The sequence below is a fragment of the Gossypium arboreum genome, chromosome 2 (genome assembly GCF_025698485.1).
Source record: "Gossypium arboreum isolate Shixiya-1 chromosome 2, ASM2569848v2, whole genome shotgun sequence".
Taxonomy (NCBI): domain Eukaryota; kingdom Viridiplantae; phylum Streptophyta; class Magnoliopsida; order Malvales; family Malvaceae; genus Gossypium; species Gossypium arboreum.
The window spans coordinates 100,910,932-100,928,856 of NC_069071.1; the positions used below are offsets into that span (position 1 = coordinate 100,910,932).

The 17,925-nt window shown below is 34.6% G+C and overlaps 1 non-coding gene across 1 annotated transcript; it reads left to right on the forward strand.

Annotated features, from left to right (window-relative positions):
* The first annotated feature begins 15,624 nt into the window (after window positions 1-15,624).
* On the forward strand, window positions 15,625-15,730 carry LOC128289709 (small nucleolar RNA R71). The gene has a single exon (XR_008279354.1). It is a non-coding gene; the product is annotated as a small nucleolar RNA R71 (small nucleolar RNA).
* The last annotated feature ends 2,195 nt before the right edge of the window (window positions 15,731-17,925 follow it).

Below are 17,925 nucleotides of genomic sequence, written 5' to 3' on the forward strand. Positions count from 1 at the left end.
TGGCCTAAGATATTGCTCCCATTATGTAGGAGGGACAAATCCTATCTTGATCAATCATATCCTACTACATAGATTGTGGCATACCTAACATCAGTCTTTATAGTACAACTTATTACAATAGACGTTTGACTGTATCAAAATATACGGCTCACTACATTGGGACAAGAATGATATCAAGTCTAAGAATCGTATACATAGTTATCACTATGAGTAATGTTGTTACTATTATATAATAATCCAAGAAACATAGTAATATTGTTACTATTATATAAAAATCCAAGAAACATACTCATAGCAGGTCAGTCCAATATGTTGTTCTATAACATATACTCATGTATTGATTTTGACATCCCTATGTCAATGACAACACTTTGTCATCAATCAACTACATATTAGTCTTGATGCATTATTGTTGTACAAGCCCACAATAATACTTGACTAAGGACATTTTAAGAATAATCATATTACTCATGGGGCATTATTATAAATCAGTTTCTTTTACACACACAGAAAGTGAAACTGAAATAACAATGGCAATGTTTTTTTTATTAATAAACAAGGTAGAATAAATATGTGATTACAATCATCTCATGATTGGTCTTTGGGCATAATCTAACACTCATCGATATAATAGAAGCAAATTGGCACACAGTTCCTTATCGAATCATAGACAAAGTAAACCTGAACTCTTCTTATCCTATGAGATGTCAACTATATCTCACTTTGCCCAAAAAGTTAATAGGGCATTCATTACTCAATTCATTATCATTCAATATCTTAATTTACATCAATTCTTATTGTAAATTCACTTATTCAAACATATGGCAATATCAATTATCTCAACATGTATTCAATTTCATATTTATATAGAATACACAAATTTTCACATATATTCAATTTAGTCCTCAAGAACATCAGTCATTTCGAATCAATCCAAATACATTTCATTATCACAAATTGACTCACCTTATATTCTTACCATGCACACATAGTTCAAAATGCAGCAATTTACAAATAGTTCGATTTATAGAAACACAAACCGTAAACTCCAAGCTATTCGTCGATGACTTTGTCTTTTCCATTCTTTTTCGAGAAATTCGAGTTCACGTTAGCTAGAAAATAAAGAAAACATATAAAATTATCAATAGAAAACCATTTTCACATTAAATTAATAAGTTATGCAACTTTTACATTTTATTCAATTTAGTCCCTAAAACAGGGGCTAACATGATTTTCAAATTTAACCTCCAATTTTTTTATAGATTTCACTCTAGGCCTAATTTAACTTCCTAATTCTCATTTTTACCAAAAAATTTAAAATTTGTGCAATTTAGTCCACATTGCACAAAATCATCAATTGACTTTACAAGTTAGTCCTTTTTTAGTACTAAGCTTAAAATCTATCAAATTGGTCCCTAAAACTTCAACTATTTAACAATGGTGGCATCCTCAAATTTTAACAGTACTAAAAAATACAACATGGGTTAGCTAGCTTGAGTTCTCGAGATTTTGAAAATATAAAAATTACAAGAAAATGGACTAAATTGACTAACCAATTAAAGCTTGAAGCTTAAAGAACCCTAGGCCGATGTTTTTCTCTTCTCTACCTAGCTCAATTCGATTTGATGAAAGATGGAAATAAACTTTCTATTTCAATCCACTAATGTATTATTTCTTATGATAAAATTTTATGATAATGTTTTTATAACATAATTATCAAATTACAAGTTTAACCTTAAATACATCCAATTCTTATTACAACCATCCGTTAACCTCACTTAAGTAGTATAATTTTTATATAAGGCCCTCACACTAAATTCTAATTATAGATTCTTTAAGAATTAAACTTTTAATGATTTTATGATTTAGTCCCTGCACCGTAGTTAAACACTAATTCGATAAAATTAGCTGACTGAAATTCAATTCACTTTTAATATAACTCCATAACTATTTAATAAAAATATTTACAGTTCTAATTTAGATAATCAGGGATCCAAAACCATAATTTCCAACACTACTAACTTTCGAGTCGTCACAATCACCCCTTTAAGAAATTTCATCCCCAAAATTTACCTTAAAAGAGGTGGGAATATTGGGATCTCATCGTCTGTTCCAATTCGTAATTTGCTTTCTCAACACTATGGCTACGCTACAAACTCTCACAAGTGAAACACATTTATTTCATAATTCTTTCACCTCGTAAGCTAAAATTTAGACCAGTTCTTGCTCATATGACAAGTCTAGTTGAATTTTGATTTCTTTCACAGAGATAATGTGAGAAGGATCCAATCATTATCTCATGAGTATCGACACGTGAAAAACATATTGTATTTTCTGTAACTTTACCTGTAATGCCAACCAATACACAATTGGTCCAACCCTTACAGTGATTTCATACGGTCTGATAAATCAAGGGTTCAACTTTCCCTTTCGACCAAATTGTAGAACTTCCTTCCACGGTGAATTCTTTAAAAACAAATTATCACCCACAACAAACTCAATATATTGATGTTTCAGGTGAACGTATGATTTCTTTCTATTAAATGCTTTTTTCAATCTATTTTGATCACCTTAGCTATATCTTCTGTTTCCTGAATCAATTTTGGCCCACTTTCACACAAATCCGACCAACAAATAGGTGTTCTAGACCTACGATCATTTAATGCTTTATACAGTGCCATTTGATTGCTTGGCTGGAAGCTGTTATTGTACATAAATTCAGCCAAAGGTAAATAACATTCCCAGCCCGATTCAAAATCAATTATGCAGGCTTGAAGCATATCTTCTAAAATCTGAATAACATGCTCCGATTGTCCATTCGTTTGCTGGTGAAAGGCAATACTGAAGTTTAGGGTGAAAGGCAATACTGAAGTTTAATCTCGTACTTAAAGATTTGTGCAACTGTTTCCAGAATCTCAAAGTAAACTGGGGATCTCGATTAGAGATAGTTGACATAGGTACGCCGTGCAATCTAACAATTTCTCGAATGTATACCTCAACTGGCTTCAGAAGTGACAAATTGTTTCTAACTGCAATAAAATAGGTTGATTTCATAAATCGATCAACTATCACTCAAATAATATTTCTTTTGCTTGGAGACAACGGTAAACCTGTTACGAAATCTATCGTTATGCGCTCCCATTACCATTCAGGAATCGAGATGGGCTGAAGAAGTTCAATTGAAACTTGATGTTTAACTCACTGACAAGTCAAACATTTAGCAATGAACTTGACTATCTCTGTTTTCATTCGGGGCCATCAATACAATTCCAGTAAATTGTGATACATTTTCGTTCCATCCGGGTGTATAGAAAAAGGGCTATCGTGAGCTTTGCAAAGCATTATCTCTTTCAATTCAGTAACATCTGGAACAAAAATTTGATTAGGAAACCTAAAACAACCACTATCATCAATGCTAGAGTTTTCTATCTTACCACATTGAACCATTTCTCTTTTTGCTGACAACTTGGCATTAACAAGCCGTGCCTTTCTGATTTGTTCAAACAACACCAGCTTGATTTTCAATTCAACCAAAAAACTGCCATTGCTACTAATATTATATTGAGTGAACATTGCCCGCAACTCAACTGTTGGCTTTTTGCTCAGCGTGTTAACTATGACGTTAGCTTTACCAGGGTGGTAATCAATAACACAATCATAATCTTTCAAAAGTTCAATCCAGCGACACTATGTAAAATTAAACTCTTTTTAGGTTAGGAGGTATTTAAGACTTTTGTGATCAGTATAAATATGATACTTTTCACCATACAGATAGTGCCCCCAAATTTTTAGAATAAAAACCACAATGGTTAACTCTAAATTATGCATTAGATAGTCGCGTCCATGCATTTTTTGCTAGTGGGACGTATACATGATAGCACTAGAAAGAACATAGGTTTCCCCCTCCTTATTGGTTAAATTGTTCCCATTTAGTTTATTAAATTGCATTTTATAACTCAGTGAATCCTAGCCTATTTTATCCTTAATTTTACTATCTTATGGCATTAATGTCACTACATGAATTAATTCCGAATTGCATCCAGAATTGTCGCCGCACTTGAAAAATGTCTACATGTCGCTGCATGGGTTAATTTTAGATTGTGTTCAAAATTGTTGTCGCACCTGACAGCTATTCGGATAATAACCAAAATTATGTGAGTTGTCCAGTTTAGTATAACCAACATGTATGAACAAGGACAATATAATTTTAGGGAAAAGACACCTGTACTGTAGGGGAGGACATAAAAGGTGGACATGAGAAGAAAAATGGGCCGTCTTGAGTGGTTTTTCTCCATCATCATCTTCATCATCCGACCTTGTAGCTTGTGGCCATGGTAGCTTAAACCTCTCAGGGTGAGCCAACGTGAAAACTAGATGCAGACTAGCTCCTATCGAGGAGACATAAGTATGCGACAAGAGGGAATAGAGAGATTCAGTCGAGTTGTCTAGGGATAGTATTCTCCATTTGAGTCTTTCTTATTTCTTTCTAAATAGTAGTGATTACTTTCTGATTTCTGGTTGTATGGAAGTACTGATGAATTCTTGGTGAAATGTTATCTTATTTAATCTTGTCTTTATTGTTAAATCATGGGGTTTGAATATTTTGTTTACATGGAAGTGTTATTGCATTCACTGACACTAGAAAGTACAGTTCTAGACATTTGATCCATGTGTGCGCGCATTTCCCCACTGCAAGCTGTTTGTGAAAGTAGATAGGACCTGGCTATAGGGAAAATATACATAGATCATACTTCTTACAGTTGCTCAAGACAGGAACAAGACCGTGTTTCCGATAGCATTTGCCATCATAGATAAGGAAAGCATGGAATCATGGAAATTCTTCCATACAAATCTACGGAGGTATGTTATTAGTAACGATAATATTTACATCATCTTCGATAGAGGGAAAGGATTAATTACCACCTTTAGGCGTTTCGGTGTGCCATGGAGATCCGTTTACTGCATCTAGCACATCGCAGCCAACTTCCATCGAGATGATAAGAATGCAGACTGGCGGAGGCAAGTTGTAAGAATGGGTAAAGGATAACCTTATCTTTTCAATATATGTTTTAATGTTTTAGGGCGATATTGTAACTTATCTTTTCTTAATACATATATAGCGTGTGAGCTAGAGCTACACATTTTTTGGCAAAGGATGACTCGACTTGAGAGTGACATGGAGGGTCAAATGAACACATCTTTCTGACAATGGTTAGGTACTATGGGGCCATGGCAATGGGCTTAAAGTTTCGACGAGGGCTTTCACTATGGTCATATGACCACTAGTTTGGCGAAGGGGGTTAACTCCGTGTTGATGAAAACATAACATCTTTCGATTTCATCTATCTTCTTGGCTACATTATACAGGTTGGCTACTTTGATACCAAGAATGGGGCAAGGTCAACCGGATGGAGGTGGGACACGTGTTTGTCGAAGATGTCAGGAATGCAATGGTTGTAAACCGGTGGATGGCGAGGTCGATGAGTGTAGAAGTATATTCACGACGTAATGAAACATTTTGAGTCACAGAGGCCATCGGTCGTCAACCCGGTATACCACCTAGGTTCTATAGAGTTGATATCTGAAACAGACAATGCGATTGCAGGAGGTTCCAGGCACTTTATTATCTCTGTGCACATGTCATGATAGCTTGTGCTAAAGTCTCGCTCAATGTTGAACAATTTATCGATGAAGCGTAAACCCCTGAGCGCACGTTACGTGTACAGGAGAACAAGTTCCCCGTGCTGCTTGACCTATCTACCTGGGAGGTGCCTCTGACGACTTTCGAGCCCTATTAATTACATTCACTACATGTAGAGAGGATTGAATCTAAAATTAATAGGGCAATTAATTGCATTCACTCCGATTATTGTAATTAATAGCCCTATTAATTACATTCACTACATATTGCAAGAAATTGAGATGTAATTAATAGGTCATAATCGAAGTAAATGCCCGTTCCGAAACTACCATATTGGACAATCGTCGTGATCGGGTAGGAATTGAGATGTTGTTCAAGCCCTATTAATTACATTCACTACATGTAGAGAGGATTGAATCTAAAATTTGTCTAAAATTTATTGCAATTAATCTAATTTGAATTACAAAATTAGTCTAAAGTTTGTTACATTTATATTTTTGTTTAATTAAATAACGCATTTTAATGTAAATTATACAAACTTTATTATTTAAATTGCAAAAAACCCCTAAAATTAATAATTGAAATGGTAAAAAAGTCATTACATAAATATAAAGTTGACTATTTAAATTGAAAAAACCCGCTAAAATTAATAACTAAAATGGAAAAAAAGTCATTACATAAATACAAAGTTATTTAAATTACAAAACCCCCTAAAATTGATGGTTTGATGGTGTGGTCCTAGGGGTATATTTTTGTAGAGCCCAACATTCACGTTGCGGGTGATTGCGACAATCAACGTTCTCTTCACTCGTATATAGGGGTGTGTGAAACATAGATGAAAAATCATATGTCTCAAATGCCATCAATGAACTTGAGCTAGGAGGAGTGGAGTACGGCGGTGGATTCGAGCCGAGATGACTGGAGTACTGAGGTGGTAGTGGGCTGAAGATATCAAAATCTGAATGATATCTGTGGCTTGACGAGCTCGAAAAATAGTCATCACCCCCAAATCTGGATGATAAGAACTATCCCCAGAGTGTAGCTTTGGCTATGCCTCTGGCTTAGGTGTATGATGTGGATGTGGAAGGCGTTTCCCAAGTCGTGTCACGTGCAAGGGGACTACTATCGACCGCCCACCTAACAAAAATGGTTTCCCTATCTTAAGGTACCACTGTATGTATTATAAAGAGGGCTACAGGTCTAAAGCATGATCCATCTGAGGTATCCTCTCCAACCGGTTGTTCCACATTGCAATATATTCTTCATGCACTTCCACCTAATCATTTCCATGTTTCCCCTTCTTGTTAATCCCATAGATCTCCCCCAATCGTACTAGTAGTGTCGGGATATACTAAATGCAGTCGAATTGCTGGAGTACTCGACTGCCATGATACCACTCCACTATTTGGAAATTGATAACGGGTGTGTTAATACACCATAGGTTTGAGTGGACATAGGCAGACGAAGGAATAACTACCATAATTTTTGGAACAAAATATGACATCCAAATGAACTGCACAGTTAATAACGTGGTTATATTAACGTGAGTCGAGTGAGATAAAATAATAAAATAAAGTTGATATTGGAAAAACTTACCCCTTCTCCAGTATGATTCTCGATCATCAGATTGTATATCGAAACTGTGTATGACCTCCCGATACCCGAATTAGTGCTCCATCTACGAAAACAAATTGTTAGAATAATATAATTCGAAAAAAAGTTAACTAATTGTTATAATGAGTAAAAATTCGTCACCTATTAACGAGTGGAAATACATATGATTGGTGACTAATGGATGCCAAGAATGACATCCGGTAAAATGCCCACGACTACAGCAATATTAGGCATCTTTCTATGTCTACCACAGAAGGATCTGTAGTCCAACAAAGTTCGCGATACAACATGGCTAAAATTGCAGACCCCCCATTGTACGAATGAGTGTTATGCAAATTAGATAATAAGGGTAAGTACATCAAGTAGACTCTATTTTCATTTGCATCCGGCATGAGTACACACCCTATAAGGTGCATAATGTAAGCTCGAAAGGCGTGCATCACCTTTCATTCACTGGCAGTACTCGACAAATGCTCGAAATTGGCCTTTAGCCATGAAAACTTTAAACTCATAAATTTTCCCTCATTAGGAGAGCGTCCAAGTAAGTCATAGCAAAGGGAAGCCGGCCTAGAGATCAAACTTAAACCCGTGACCGCATTCCCGTCGATGGGGAGCCCGAGCTACAGTGCAACATCCTGTAGAGTGATGGTGCACTCTCCGCATGGCAAATGAAATGTGTGGGTCTTCGGACGTCATTACTGGACTAAAGCGGAAATTAAGTCGTATCGCAGATCAAAGGTCCAGATCAGTGCCGATGATCCGAATCCGGCTAACTCCAAGTATGACATTAGGTGTTCATCTGGCAGAAACCCTACACTATTAACATGGCCCCTCAATGCGCGGTATGGGCCCTGATATTATTAAATTAGAAAAATAGTTAATCTAATTTAATTCCGCAAATAACGTGAGTATCAAATAACAATTTCATTACCTTCTCATTAATAGTATTTGATATGTGATTATCATTATTAATTAAAAATCCATTTGTTGCAAATCGCAATTAAAAAATAAATTTATTTAATTTGTTGCAAAAATACAATAAATAATTTAGAATTTGAGAAACAAAAAACATAGTAGATATCGCATAATTTCCCATAATTTACCTACAATAAAAAATGATGTTAGTTTACAATAATAATATAATTAAAATAAATATAAACTATCTAAACATAAAAAATATACTGAATAAAAAATAAAAATAGAATTAGAAACATACCTATTTAGTTTCTTTCAAACAACTTATAAAATCATATAACAACAAATTTAATTAACATTTTAATAAATCAATAAAATTGTTAAATAAATAAAAGTCAAATAAAATTACATTATAAAAAATTACATTAAAAAAATCACAAAACGCTAAACTAAACACCAACAATTTATATAACCTAATAATAAATTACTAACAAAATAACTATAAAATTACTTTTAAATAAATTACATTACTAAACACTCACAAAACCTTAAACTAAACACTAAAAATTTATAACCTAATCATAAATAACTAGCAAAATAACTATAAAATTATTTTTAAAAACTTACATTACTAAAAATCACAAAACACTAAACTAAACACTAATAATTTATAATCTAATCATAAATTACTAGCAAAATAACTATAAAATTATTTTTTAAATTTACATTAATAAAAATCAGAAAACACTAAACTAAACATTAACAATTTATAACCTAATCATAAATTACTAATAAAATAACTATAATTTTTTTTCAAAATTTACATTATTAAAACCCACAGAACACAAAACACTAAAAATTATAACCTAATCATAAATTACTAACAAAATAATTAACAAAATAATTTTACAATAATAAAGAATCAAAAATACTAAACTAAACACAACAATTTATAACATAATCCTAAATTACAAACAAAATAATTATAAAAGAAAACCAAAAATTTACATTCATAAAAAATATTAAACCAAAACCATATACACTAAACATAAATAATTTATAGATAGAAATCTAGTCCAGGTGGCGTTACATGCACGAGTATTTTCAACCCGTATTTTGACCCGGTGACCGTATTTTGACCCGGTATATATATTTTAAAAAAATAAAAAAAATAATATATATATTTTTTAGAAGACAAAAAAATATTAGAAAAAATAGGTGGTGCAACCTATGAGAAAGACACCACCTAAAAAAAAAATATCTTGGTAATTAATCCCAGTGACAACCCATTTCAGAATTTAATTTTTTTATATTATTTATGTAAATTAGCCTAAAAACAACACAAAAAAAAATGAAAATTTTTCTATTTTTTCACCATCTTTTAACATTCGAAGAGTGATGATAAATTTAATGGTGTAAATTGCGCATCTCATGTCAACCTTTCGCTTTGTACATCTTACTTTATTTGTGATATGGTTTTATTTGATTATTTGTTTATGTATTTTAAAAGATTTGAGTGTAATTTTCAAGATTATATATTAGACAAAAGATAGGATAAATAAAAATTTTAAGAGTCTTTTGTAATTTATTTATTTTATTTAAAAAGATAATGATTTTAAAGAAATTAAAAGTCAAGTAAAAACTTTTTTAAAGACCTTCAATATTATAAGTTTCTTTATAAGTAAAAAGGTCAAATTTCCAAAATAATACAGGTAGTAGTCAGGTTGTTGAGCCAATTATACTTTTCATTGCGCCAAAACAATACCTTCTCGTACCATGAAATGACACTTTTCCTAGTTGAGTACTAGGTTTGTTTCTTCACTCTGCCTTAGAACCTTGGCTAGATTGGCTAAGCAATCATCGTAAGTGTCTCCAAACACTGAAAAATCATCCATAAAAACTTTCAAAAACTTTTCCACCATGTTAGTAAAAATAGTCATCATACATCTCTGAAATGTAGCAGCTGCATTAGATAAACCAAATGGCATGCGTTTAAATGCGAATGTATCGTACAGGCATGTGAACGTTGTGTTGTGTTGGTCCTCTGGTGCTACTGTGATCTGATTGTATCCTTAATACCTGTTGAGAAAATAGTAATAATCTCGCCTCGCAAGTCTATCCAGCATCTGGTCCAAGAACGACGAAGGAAAATTATCTTACCTAGTCGCTTTTTTCAACTTTCAATAATCTATGCAAATTTTCCATCCCGTAACCGTTCTGGTCGATATTAACTCGTTATTTTCGTTCGTAATAATTGTAATACCTCCTTTCTTTGGCACGCATTGGACCGAACTTACCCATGAACAATTTGAGATGGGATAAATTATGCCTACATTTAACTACTTGATGATTTCTTTCTTTACCAAGTCTTTCATAATGGGTTCAATCTCCTTTGTCCATCAATCGTCCCTTTCTCGTCATCTTCTAAGATGATTTTGTGCATGCATACAGATGGAATAATACTACGGATATCGGCTATGATCCATCCGATAGCCTTCTTGAATTGTTTCAATTCTGAAATAACTTTCTCTTCCTGCTCTTTAGTTAACTCTGCTAAAATAATCATAGGCAAAGTTGAAGCGATACATAAATAAACATATTTTAAGTGCAAGAGAAGTACCTTTAGTTTCAATTTAGGTGACTCCTCGATCGACGCTTTTGGTTAAACATAATCTCTACTTTCTAATTCCAAAGATTCAAAACGAGATTGCAGATTAAATCCCTTCTGGTTAGCTTCTAGCAAAGCTATGTATTCCTCCCCCTCTTTATCATTTGGAGGGTCTGACATCAAAACTTGTTGCAATGGGTCCTCAACAGAGTTGAGTTTCCATTTTACACCTAAATCCTTTAACTCAAATACTGTAGAACACTTGTCTATTGCATCAGGAAATCAAATAGATTTAAAAACATTGAACATTACTTGATCATCCTGTACACGCATGGTGAGCTTGCCCTTTTGCACATCAATAAGGGTCCTTCCAGTTGCTAGGAAAGGCCTTCCTATGATTATTGAGGAAAGGCCTTCCTAGGATTATTGACACCATTTTATCTACTTCAAAGTCAAAGATAACAAAGTTAGCAGGAAAAATAAATTTGTTTACACGTACCAATACATCTTCAATTTTTTCTTCTGGATGTGCTAAGGATCGATCTGCTAACTGAAATGTGACCGTAGTTGGTCTAACTTTACCTATCCCTAATTTTTTAGATACGGACATGGGCATTAAGTTGATGCTCGTACCCAAATCACATAGTGCCTTACCACAATAAGTTGTTCCAATGTTGCAAGGTATGGTAAAACATCCAGGGTCCTTCATCTTTGGGGGTAGTTTATCTTGTAGATATGCACTACATTCCTTCGTTAGAGCTATCGTATCGAATTCTCTAAGTTTACGCTTCTTGGATAGGATATCCTTAATGAATTTGACGTAGTTTGGCATCTGCTCAAGTGCTTCTACTAACAAAATGTTCATATAAAGTTGCGTGAGTACGTCTAGAAATTTCTTGAATTGGACTTCATGCTTCTACTTCTGAAGTCTTTGAGGGTAAGGTGGTGGAGGGTTCTAAACTTAAATTGGGCACTTTGTCTATTATGGCACTTCTACATCTAACAATGGTGTTAGTTTATCAAAATTGACTGGGTCAGAAGTTACATTTCAGATTTTACAAATTCTGGTTCTAGTGAAACTAGAGTTTCAACACTTGGTTGAACTTCCTCTTTATCTTAAGCATCAACTACCTTTCCCTCAACTTCTACAATGTTGGGCTTTAATGTCTTCCTACTCCTCAGAGTCAATGCTTTACAATGTTCTTTCCCTTGATTTCTTAGATTCTGCATATCACTAGGCAAAGGACCTTATGGTCGGTTCCTGAGTTTAGTTGTGACCTGGCCCATTTGGTTTTCCAGGTTTTTCAATGTGGTTGCTTGGCTTTGGATTAAGGCATCATTTTTCGCTAGGTATGCCTTCAACAGGTTTTCAAAACAATTGGAAGGTTCAGTTTGAGGTTGTTTCTGAACTTGTTAAGTAAATACATGTGGCTGGGTTGGTCTAGGTTGTGTATAAGTGTTACTAGGTCTAGCCCTTTGGTTACTCCAAGAAATTAATAGGGTGGTTTTGCCAAGATGAGTTATAAAAATTGGATTCCACTCCTTGCCTTCCTCGGTTCTGGTTCTTGTTACCCACGTAAAAAATAGATTTTGGGTTTGATAGATATTCTTCGAACAAGTGCCCTTCCCCAGAATAAACATAGGATACATTTTTGAATTGATTTGGTGGTTGAGTTGCAAAATTATTAAACCTATCAGTGGTAAAGTTTTTAAGGATTAAGGATATCGAGGATACCTAAGATGGGAGTGAAACGAGAGTGTCCACCTCATGTACTCCTATGGCTTGTCTTCTTGAAGTTGCTTGATTGGTTGGCTATTGATAATTGTTACTGGCAATCCTCTCAATAATTTCAGAAGCTGTAACGCCCCAATTTTTGGGAATTCTGTGTATGTTGGCAAATTTAAAATTTCTGTGTTCTGTCTGTTTGGTGTAGGTTTAATTATGTTAGTGGGCCTCTAGAAGGCCCAAGCTTAACTTAAAACTCGGTAGGTTTAGTAAATTTTAGTTCCATAAGAAAAAGGTGTTCTGGTTAACTGGGCTTTTAAGTATTAATTGGGTAAAATAAAACACAAAGAAGTAGGTGGCAGAGTGGCATGTGACGCCACTGGGAAGGCTATAAAAGTGGCGTGTGGATGCTAGGGAGAACCAAGGTTCAAGTCACAATGGGAGCATATTAAGAGAATTATTTTTATGTTTAGAACGGGTAAGTAATGGAACTCAAGTAAAAGACTGTCAGGAGGAGTTTGAGTTACTCAGGGGATTGAGTAAGGAGGGGATAAGGGAGAGGATTTAGGAGCTAATTAGGGAGAGCAGTGTTGGCCGAATGGTGGACTCTTGGGGAGCAAGAGTTGGCCGGCCAAGGGTTCTCTTTAGAGGGCAAATTTCGGCTAGGTTAAATGCCAAGTATAAATTCGGCATTTGGGGTAAGTTGTGCCATTTTTCTGACCATCCTTCCTCCTCCTCATTTCTTTTCTTCTTCTCTCTATCTACCTTCTCCTTTTCTTTTGTCCATAGCTGAATTCTTCTACCACTCTACTCTACACCACTTTCTCACTATTATTTTTAAGCCTTACAGCCGAATATCACAAAAGCCAAAATCCCGAAAGTTCATATTGTCTGTGCCGAATTATCCTAGAAAAAACCTACTAATATTCTTCATCCTTTTTGATCAATTATTTCTTTTTCTGAACCCTAAACCTCTGTCTATAAAGCCACTACAAAACCCTCATCTTTTCTTCACTGTTACAAAAAGCCGAAAATGCATAGCCATAGGAACATAGCCGAATTTTAAGATCACTAAAGGCTCGACTTTTGTTATCATTTGAGGGGTTAGATCTGCATCAGAATCGAGTAAGAGTTAATTGGAATCATTGACTGAAGGAACCGGTGGTAAGTTTTTGAACTTAATCTTTATTTCGGGTTTTTAAAAAAGCCGAAACCCCTAAAGGTTAGAGAGGCTGTCGATTTGGGCTTGTAGCTCTAAGGGTTGTTATAACTATTTTATTTTGATAATAGTGGGATCTAGAGACTATTGATCAAAGGATTGGACAAGTGGAACGACTGAATCTAGACATAATCGCTAACTTCGGCAAAGGTAGGATCGCTAGTGCCTAAGTTGCTTTTGGCCGAATGTGGTAAAGGGTTAATACGTAGTTCAATTTCGATAGTTAGATTAACGTGTTAGTAATCCAATTGTAGGCAGTTCATGTGTGGATCTCGTCAGCATATCGTCGCAAATAGGTGTGTAACTGACACCCTCTTATAGACTAGATCGACAAAAGCCGAAAAGCCAAAATGCCAAAAAGCCGGTATTTTGAGAACTTGCGAGTGTGCGAATGCTCGTGAGATTATAAGTTTGATGTATATGGTAAATTAAAGTGATAAGATTGCAGAGTGCACGATTCCGTGTATTTCGATGTTTTTGGGCTTAATGGGCCAAAAATCGGGATAGTGGGCCAACGGGCCCAATTCGGTAAGAAAACGCGGTAAGTGTTTCTGGCTGTACGTAAATGGCTATGCTATGCATGAAAACCTTACGAATAGTTAAATTACCTGAACACCCCTATGTATGGAAATTACTAATGTACCCTTGGTGCAAAATTACCATTATACCCCTAGGGTTACTTTTGACTGAAAAGCATGACGATCTGATTCTGTATGATGTATGCCATGATTGTATATCTGTTGCATGGGGACATGGGTTATATTATGGAGGAAGCGTCCTGGTGGCTACGCCACAATTATCTGATCTGGTAGCTCTGCCACGATTATTTGTATCTGGTGACTCTGTCACATTATCTGTTCTGGCAGCCATGCTGCATATTTCTGTGGCTTGTAGCGATTGGGTGGGTCGAGTAGCCTCCCCACATGGTGAAAGGTTGGTATGGGGGTGCATGTGGTTGGATATGGGTTGGGTTTTGCATAAACATGTAATATCTGTTCTGTTCTGTTATGGGCCTATGGGCTTTATTCTGGATTCCATTCTGGGCTAAGGCCAACTTATTCTGTTTTCTGTGGTTTGAACCGATATAGGCTATGGTTGGGTTAATTTACACACTGAGTTTCCCCAAACTCACCCTTTTATTTTCATCCACGCAGGTAATCCCCAACCATATTGGGCTTGGAGCTGTGAGGGATTCGGAGTGGCCACACGTTCTGCAAGTTTGATTTTCTTCTGGTGAACTGGACATCCTTTTATTTACGTTTAAGGTTTTGGGTTTTTTTTTTTAAATGTAATAAGGCCACTTAATTATTTTTTTTGATGGGTTTAATATGTTGTATTAAGATAGGTATTACTTATATTTAACTGTTGAAATTAGATAGCTTTAGGGCGCGTTTTCAAAAAACAGTAATTGATTTCAAAATAACACGACAACAAGCAAAGCTTCTGCAATGAAAATATTTTCCAAAATTAATCACTTTTCCTTAAAAGGACTTAATCAAATTGGTTTCCTGAAAATATACATGACTTTGAGGTGTGGCAATGGCAGTGTACATGTCTAGGATTGGATCCGAAGGGAGCTTGGTACTTAAGCAGTTCGATGGACTCACCTCCTCTTTTTCTAGTTTCCTACCTGGTGCACAGCTTCCATTCACTTTAACCTACAATGAAATTATCTTTTAAAACACTAAGTAAGTTCTTCTAGATTAGCAATACTAAAATGTTTTGAACGCTTCGATGTGGCATGTTGGATCTGGCCATAACGTTTGGGCCGGGTTTGGGTTGTTACAGAAGCCTCGTTATAAAACTTAGAAAGGAGAGCATTGTTAGTAGAAGCGTCTACTACCATTCTCGTGTGAGAATTGAGACCATTCTAGATTGTCTCTAGTTGGATGGAATGTGAGATTCCATGATGAGGGCACTTTTGTAACAATTGTTTAAACCTTTCCCACGCTTTATACAAGGACTCGTCATCGATTTGTTGGAAGGTAGTAATCTCATTCTGCAACTTAGAATTCTTACTAGGTGGGAAATACTTAATAAGGAATCTTTCTTGCTAACTCTTGCCATGTGGTAATGGAATCTAGTGGGATGAGTTCAACTAGGCTCAAGCTCTGTCCCTTAGTGAATATGGGAACAAATTTAATCATAATGCATCTTTGAGTACTCCTGTTAACTTAAAGGAATCACTTACCTCCATGAACAATCTTACATGAAGGTGAGGATCTTCAATAGGCGTTCCACTGAATTGACCCACTATCTGAAGCCTCTGGAACATGTCTGGCTTTAGCTTGAATTGTTGTGCCTTGATTTTGGGTCTCCTAATAACCCGATTAAGCTCATGAAACAATGACACGACATACTGTCTTCAGGCTATATCCCTATCATTAGCAATAAGGATAGGAATTTGAGCATGGTTTGCTCCGTTTCCTTGATTTTGATTTTCAAATTTCATTTCTTCGATTCTTCTCTGAACTGCTTATCTTCTTCTTTGTTGAAAAGTCCTTTCAATTTTAGGATCTATGGGAATAAGTCAATAATTTGATCAAAACTCATAAACACTTGAAACAATCATAGAATAATAATTAAATTAGAATTAAATAGAAAAATAAACCAAAATGCAAAATTAACAATTTCACAAATGATGTCTTTTAAAACAGTCCTCAGCAACGATGCCAAAAACTTGGAACAATGGAAATGTGCAAGTGTACACAATCATATCAAGTAATAAAGTGAAAAGTTAATGTCTAGTTATTGTACTCATAGGGACTGTGCAAGAAAATATAAAATAAAACAAGTTGGTGGTGAAAACAATGGTTGATTTGAAGAAGTGATCTAAAAAACTAAAAATAATTTAATTAAGTAAATAAAAAGTAAAGTAATTCAATGCACGATTTCTAAAAAGATGGGTTAAATCAAGATGACATAAATGTGTTAGATCAATTACATTCTTTAACTTAAAATTACTAAACTCATGTTCATGCTGTTACGAATAATTTCACGGCAACTTGGTATTTTGCTAACTAATGCACATACAAACTTACTAAACCAATTAATCTCTTGAACATATTACTATGTCAGTTTAAACAATTAATTAATTTTCATAAGCATGTATAATATTAAGTGAAGTAACAACATAGTCCTATATTAAAACAATTTAATCACAATAATCTTGCAAGTTATACAAGGCTAATGTAACGTTTAATACCATCGCTAATTTAACCTTCACCTACCTTAGAAGATTAAACATGCATCAATTAAATAATGTTTCATTTAATTACAATTTCAATACAATTAATAATTAATTCATTTGTTACCTTACAATTAAAATGCAAATATAACATAGGCTTGATTTTATTTAATTGAACAAATTACCAAGGCTTAATAACAACACAAACACGACTATAATAATTTAAGATGATAGAATGCAATCAATCTAAAACGAATTAAATTTAAGGCATTTTAAATAAATCAAGAAAAAAACACAATAAATATCCATGTTCATGATCACAACATAAACAAGAAAATTAAAGAGAAGGGAACTAGGAAGCAAATCTAGTATTTCTTTGAAGCCAGACTAGTGCACTCCTCTCCTTTCTCTGCTTGTTCTATTAATTTGAGGCCTTCACAAACACTTGAATGCAACTACTCCAAGGTGGATGAAAACTCTTTTTCAAGAGGAAAATCATCAAGGGAATGAAACAAAGGAAAATGGGAAAGTAAGAAGGGAATGGAAGAGAGAAAGTGAGTGAAAGAGAGAGATGTGTAGGAATTAATGGTGTGAGAAATGAGTAAGGGAAGAGAGGTATTTATAGGTGAGAATGAATGCTAAAAATAGCAAATAAATTTCAGCCGCTTCTCTTCCCTTGGCCGACCATGCATAGTGCAAGTTTGAATGGCTCAAACTTGCTATTTTTAGCTTGGGGCAAAAGGTGGAAGCCATGAAAAGTGGAGGGGGTTAAACAAAATTTAAGAAAAATTCAAGGGATATTTTGAAATTAATAAAATAAAATAAATAAGCTGATTGAGTCAGCTATAAGGATGGTTTTGGGTTGCTAATTTGCTTGGTGGACTATCTTCTTTACTTAGCACAACTGGGCCCCCTTTCTTCTTCAGACTTTATATTAATTTTGGATCAAAATTAATTATAAAATATGCATGATAACTATTATTGGATCGTCCTTTCCTGGAGAAAATAATTAGTC